At 38.2% G+C, this 7,485-nt stretch overlaps 1 pseudogene; it reads left to right on the forward strand.

Annotated features, from left to right (window-relative positions):
* Window positions 1-371: 371 nt before the first annotated feature.
* On the forward strand, window positions 372-1,576 carry LOC140507674 (eukaryotic initiation factor 4A-I-like; annotated as a pseudogene).
* The last annotated feature ends 5,909 nt before the right edge of the window (window positions 1,577-7,485 follow it).

Raw genomic sequence — 7,485 nt, forward strand, 5'->3', positions numbered from 1 at the left:
TTTACATGGCCTAACCGTATAAATCTTACATGAAAAATTATAGATATTGCTAGATTTTCTATTTCTAGATATTGCTTGTATTTAGAGGTTTGCATCACCGATTCTTCATACAAGCTCCTGTGTCTTTTGCATGCAGCATGTAGCCTCTTGTGCATTTAAAAAGTATTAATAATAATGACACTTCAGAGGAAATTTTGGATTAATGACCCTCTGGGCAGTGCTTAGAGTTTTTAAGCAGGAACTACATAAATTCAGCATTTTTTATTAGCACAGAATTAAAGATAGCATAAAGGAGACACACCCACTGAGTGATGTGGTTGAAGGCAGAACATAGCAGTACTATGAAATAGCATTCAGGAGCACCCAGAATCATGTCGGTGAGTCAGGATTCCTGATTCAGAGACAATGGCCCTAATGGAATGGACCCTGATGGTGTCACTGAGAGTAACTGGAATGAGATTGTGGATAGCTTTGATGATATGAACCTCTCAGAATCTCTTCTTCATTGTATACATGCCTATGGTTTTGAGAAGCCATCTACTGTTTAGCAACGTGCAATTCTTCCTTGTATCAAGGGTTACAAGCCAAATCTGAGATCGGGAAGACTTTTATCTTTGCCATTTCCATTTTGCAACAAATTGAGCTGGACTTAAAGGCTAGGCAGGTCTTGATTTTGGCAACCACTAGAGAGCGATCTCAACAGATCCAAAAGGTAGCTATGGCACTGGGGGACTACATGGGTGCTTCATGTCATGACTGCATTGGAGGAACAAATGTTAAGAGTGAGGTTCAGAAGTTACAGATGGAAGCTCCCCACATCATTCTTGGCACCCCAGGCCATGTCTTTGACATGCTTAACAGGCAATATTTGTCTCCTAAATACATCAAGATGTTTGTTCTGTATGAAGCAGATGAAATGTTGAGTTGTGATTTTAAGGACCCAGATCTATGACATATTCCAGAAACTCAGTGGCAATACTCAGGTGGTACTCCTGTCAGCCATCATGCCTCCCTATGTGCTAAAAGTGAGCAAGTTTATGAGGAACCCTATTAGGATTCTAGTCAAGAAGGGGGAGTTGACATTGGAAGGCATTCGCCAATTTTACATAAATGTGGAAGGAGAGGAATGGAAGTTAGATCCCTTGTGTGATCTGTATGAAACGCTGACTGTTACCCAAGCTGTTATCTTCATCAATACCCACCAAAAGGTGCATTGGCTAACAAAATGCATGCCTGTGACTTAACTGTCTCTGCAATGCATGGAGATAAGGACCAAAAAGAACGTGATGTAATCATGAGGGAGTTTCATTCAGGTTCAAATCGAATGCTTATTACCGCTGACCTATTGGCTAGAGGCACTGATGTTCAACAAGAGTCTTTGGTTATTAATTATGGCCTTCCCACCAATCGAGAGAATTATATTCATAGAATTGGCCATGGTGGGTGCTTTGGACACAAAGGCGTGGCCATCAACATGGTGACAGAGTAAGGCAAAAGAATTCTTCCAGACATCAGAACCTTCTATAACACCTCCATTGAGGAGATACTTCTCAATGTGAGGGGTTTTCCCACCTGATTTAACCCAGGGTCCAGTTCTCTGAAATAGGGGGAGGGGGAGCTGGATGGGAGGGAAGAACAAGGGCTGGACACCTTTGTCATTTTTTCCTTTTTTTATTTTGACTTTGAATAAATGTCAATTTTTGAGGCAAAAGGAAAAAAAATAGCATTCAGAACATGGTCTTACTTGTTCACCCAGATCCATTAAAAATATTTCTTTGCATAAGGGTATAAACCTTTCAGCTCCCCCCACTTTTAATCCCACTCTTCTAGCCACTTCTAATTTTTTTTAAAGTATTTCCTAAGCCCCATCTTCCATTTTTACATGGCAATTGCCACAGTCCTTCATGTCATTCATGCTTTGTCTTTGGTCTTAGTTTGGAATTTATTTATTTCATTATCTTGGGCACTTCTGTTTATCTCCTTGATATAAAAATCATTGGAAATCATAAATCCTGCATTATTATTTTGTAGGTAGAGAATGAGGTATATGTCAGAGATAGAAACAGCAGCATAGCTATTGCATTAATACTTCAGCTTTTACTAATGACAGATTCACAACCAAAGGAGGCAGAATCATAAGATAATTACTTGTGTACAGACTTCAGTCACAAACATATAAAGAAATTATATTACTTCAGTGTTTCAAAATATTCTTTGTTTTATCCTTATTGGATTCTTCCTTTCATGATACAGAAGACAGTGCTTCTGTATAAACCTTTAGGTTTCTCCTGTCCTCCCCTCTTCCCTCTTCTCATTTCTTCTCTCTTCTTCTCCTTCTTCTTCTTCTCTTCCTTCTCCTTCTTTTCCTCCTCCTCCTCCTTCTCCTCCTCCTCTTTCTTTTTCTTCTTCTTCTTCTCCTCCTCCTCCTCTCTTTTCTGTCTGTTCCCCTGTCTTTGTCTCCCTGTCTGTCTCTCTGTCACCTCCCCCTTCTCATCTTTTCTTCCCCCATCCATTATTTCTCTTGGTATCTCTCTAGCTCTTTTCCTTCTCATATCTGTCTTTTTTCTGAGTTTTCCTCCCACTCCAATCCCTTTCCCTAGACAGACACAGATCTTTTAATGAAGAACAATCATGTGTAAGATATAACCTGTCTCATTGAAGGAGACATCCAGATTAGTGAGATTATAGGTGCATCAGAATATATGTTTATATGCACTCATATGCAAACATATACATATAGACAAATACATACCTTTAGTATATATGTGTGGTGCATTTATAGTAGATTGAAATTTCACTCTCTATTGGGTTTTGGGAACCTCAGCGGTGCCAAATTCAATTTATGGAGAAATGCATAACCACGCATATCATTGCTAGGCTAGCTCCTTCTTCCTGTCCACAGGGCAGCCTATAATGTCCTGATTTTATTTGCAATAGTCAGATTTCCTTGACAGCCTTCTCAAGGACCCCAGAGTCCTACACTACTGGGATGTTGCTAAGGAAATAAGAAACAGTAAAGTAATAAGGCAGTTCTTGACAAGCTATGCACCAGAATTCCAAATGGTGTTGAATGATTAAGAAGACTTTTTTTTTTTATTTTTACTTTTTTTGTTTTAGCATGCTAGGAGATTTCTATTTTAGCCCTGCCTTAGGCTATGCTTGATCTTGGGAAAATCTCTTCCTCTCCCTGTAACCTGGTTTCCTTATCTGCAAAATATGAGAACCGATTAGATGATCTCTAATGTCCTTTCCAAGTCTGACATTCTGTGATTTTAAGGTGTGTTGGTCATTTAAACTTCGAGAATATCCCTTTTCCTTAAGAGCAAAATGAGAGTTGGACTTGATGTCCATTAAGGTTTCTTCAGCTCTGACATTCTAAGCCACTAACATGTGCTCCCTGAGTAACTCAGGGCCACCAGATGTCACTACAGTTTAAGCTATGGGTAGAGAGGCTCCCTGGTGTGAATACAATTGAGAACACACAGATGAGTTAAGCAAATGAAGTAGGAAGTTAATTTTCAAAGAAAAATGACCAGTCAGTAGCCTTGAATTGTCTTCCTTCTTTTGCTACTTTCTCTCCACAAACCCAGAAGAGTGAGCAAGAAATGCCTACATTGGGGCCAATATTCACTTTTGGACAACTTTGCACTCTATTGTAATTTGAAAAAAATATATAGATTTTACAGTTCACCAGAGCAAGGTTTTGGTTTCAGCAATTTGTTTGATTGCAGGCGATATTTTTCAAGCTCCATTTTTCTCTGACTTCATAAAAGGCGACTGTCCCAGCTCACTTGTATTAATGACCCCTTTATCCAGCCACCTTGCTCTGAACAGAAGCAGCCTGGCCCTCCAAATGCATTTCCATTATAATAGCCACGTATAACGGGTAGTTAATCATTCAAGAAAATTCATTAGCTGAATGTCACCAGGAACCTATGTAGTGTAGCAAATGAACAGGGGACAACAGTTTGAGTTTTAATTTCAGCAATGAGCTCTTGTCGGAATGCTACTTTGCGCTGTATGAAATCGGGCACAAAGTTAATGGTATGACAAATGACTGTTGAAACCCAGTGAGCTTCCTTGATTACAAGGACGGTAGTTATTTCTGCCTAAGTACCCACAGGCCCATATTGAAAAAAAACAAAAAACCAAAAAACAAAAAAGTCTTGTTCTGAGCACCCTTGACCAGTGCCAGGATCTTATAGCTACTTAAGTGCTATGTTAGAGTGAGGAAGGAGAGTTAGTACGGAACTTAGATGACATATTTATCAGGCTTCAAGTAAAGTGAAACTTGGAGCCCACTAGGATAATTCAATTTCACAGACATTTTCTGAAACTCGTGGAAGAACTCTTATTTCTCTTATAACTGCTAAGAGGAATTTCATGTCCTTGGCATTGCCAATGTATCTAGTATGCTATGGAACAGTCAAGTTCTACTATGTCAGGGGTTCTTAACCTTTACTGGTGAAGCTCATGGAGCCCTTTTCAGGTTAATGATTTTAAATGAATAAAATAAAATCCAAAGGATTACAAAGAAACTCAGTTATATTTAAATACAATTCTTCCCCTATCTTTCTCCCTATCTATTTATCTCTCTACCTCTCATCTATCTATCAACATGTCATACAGAAAGTTCATAGAATCAAGGTTAAAAAACCTTACTAGACAGTAATATAAGCAGAATCTGAGCCTCATGGTAGTTGAAAGGATTTATCCTTAGCTCTGTGTTGGGAAACCATTTTTATCAGAAACTTAGGGAAAAGGCATGGATGGATGGAATGTTTATCAAATTTGCAGATGACAAGAAATCAGGAGGGATAGTTAAGATATTCACACTGATAGAATTGGAAACCCAAAGGATCTCAACAAGTTCGAATGATGGATCATATCTAACAAGATTAATTTTAATGGGAATTTATGAAAAGCACTATATTTTGTGGATTTTTAAAAAAATTATTCACAAGTATAGATCAGAGGACACATGGCTAGAAAAACTTTCTTGTTAAAAAAAGAGGCTTATAAATTAGCAATCAACACAAAAACTAATTTTATATTATATGCATTGGTAAAAGCACAGAATATTTAAAGAGGGTGATAGTCCAACTATATTTTGCCCAGGTGTCCTGAGCCTTTATAGCAATTTTGGTATTTAGAGTAGATTTTCCAGAAGAGTCACACAGATCAGTAATATATAGAGAAATAGATCTTTAATTATGGCATGTTTTAAGTCACACAAGGAGAGGGAAGGTGCATGGCTTAAAATAATACAACAAGGAGAGAGGAGGAAATAGGGAAGTGGAGGTAATAAGACAAGAAGGACTGAGGTATTCAACTGGGTCATCTCAAACAACATTTATAGAGTAATACACAGATGTGGTGATAAGGGTTTAATAACATATAATTATTATTAATCAGTCTGAGGGCAAGGAGGGGATGGTAGAAAGGATTATAAACACTCTCTTTTAAGTTTAATACAAATCTTAAGTTTATACAATCAACAAAACAATTATGCCCTCATTTGTAGCGTTGTTGTTCAGTCATGTCAAACTCTGTGACACCATTTAGAGTTTTCTTGGCAAAGATATTGGAGTGGTAAGTCATTTCCTTCTCCAGCTCACTTTACAGATGAGGAACTGAGGAAAATAGGGTTGAGTAACATGCTCAGGGTCACATAGCTAATAATTGTCAAAGGCCAGTTTTGAACTCAGGTCTTCCTGATTCTGGGTCCTGTGTTCTATCCACCAAACTAACTAGCTGTCTGCTCTCATGTGTAGTGATTGCCAGTTTCTGAGATTTAAATGCCCATACTGAATACTTCACAATTGCAAGCAGGAATAGTAAGAATAAAACTGGCTTCGGCACATCCATGTACTGGGACTGTCAAGGGGATAATCATTTCATCAGTCAGAAATCATTTATTAAGTACCTACTGTGTGGTAGGCACTAGGAAAACTGCTGGGAATAAAAAGACGAAAAGATGAAATAAGACAATGGTGAAACTGTGGTAGAGTTCCCTAGACTCTGAGATGCTGATCTCCCCGTCAGCGGGCCAAACTGCCTGCAAAACTCCTGAGTGTGCCTGACCCCGATCAAAATGTGATTAGGAAATAGTGAACAAAATAAACATAAGTATAATACAGTGTTAATAATACAAATTTGGGGTTTTCTAAATCAAGATGCCATCTGTTGGAATTTGAGTTTCACACTACTATTCTAGAACTGTAAGTTGGGAAGTGACTTGCCCAGGATCATGTGGCCAGTATGTTTTAGCTACAGGACTTAAGCCCTTCCTACCTTTCAGGTAAGCTGTGCATCCACTAGCTAGCTTCATATATTTAAAGAACTTGCATGGGGAGTAACGATATAGAGATTGTAATAGTCCTTCTTAGTCTTAGAGGAGAGGTTCCTAACTCTGTGTGTGGGAGGAGGAGGAATACATTTGACAGGCTAGTAAAACCTATAGACCTCTTTTCAAAATCTTATTTCTTAAATGAATAAAATTCATAGGATTACCAAGGAAACAAATTGTATTGAAATAAATTGAAATATACACACATATATATAGACATACACATACATATGCATACATATATATACATATATACATATATATGTGTATGTGTATATATAAATATAAATTTATATATATATATATATGAAATGTTAAAGGAACATGGGTTAAGAAACCCTGCTCTAGATGAATAGGAACAATGGATAGATTTTATAAAGAGGAAGATTTCAGCTGGATTGTGGTGAGGATTGAAAGATAAATAAATGACTTTATCTCAGGACACACTGAGATCAGAGGCTACTTGACTATTAGATGAGTTTGCTGATGCCACTAGGTGGCGCCATAGTGCACAGACTATTGGCTTTGGAGTTGGCTAGACCAGAGTTCCCTTCCAGTTTAGATACTTACTAGCTGTGTGATGGGACAAATCGCTTGATCTCTGCTTCAGTTTCCTCATGTAAAAATTGTGGATAGATAGTAACACTTATTCTCCTTGATTGTTGTAAGGATCACATGATATAATATTTGCAAAGTGCTTTGTAATCTTTAAAGCATTGAAGAAATGCTACTAATTTTAGACGCAATGGCCCCTGTTTAAGGACAATTTGGAGTAAGTGACCTCTTAGGTCTCTCTCGGCTCTGACAGTCTGTGATTTAATATTTCAATATAAGCTCTGTAGACTATATATAACAGGAGGTGTCAGCCAGAGTATGAAAAGAACTCAGAGGCAAGTCAAAGTTTAGGCCCTTCGAAGTCTACATCTATGAATGATCTTATGATCAGCTAGGCAGGAGCATGAAAGGGCTAAGGCAGAGCAGCCTGTGTTCCCAGCAGAGTGGTTCAAGTGGGAGAGAAGTACCTCAGAGTCAGATACACAGAGTACAATCAAAGGCACGTTGGCTTTGTGTGGTTTGAAGACAAACAGACTGAGGCAGACTTTCCCAAAAGGCAAACCCAACAGTATAGACTAATG

This window comes from Notamacropus eugenii, chromosome 5, assembly GCF_028372415.1.
Source record: "Notamacropus eugenii isolate mMacEug1 chromosome 5, mMacEug1.pri_v2, whole genome shotgun sequence".
Lineage (NCBI taxonomy): Eukaryota > Metazoa > Chordata > Mammalia > Diprotodontia > Macropodidae > Notamacropus > Notamacropus eugenii.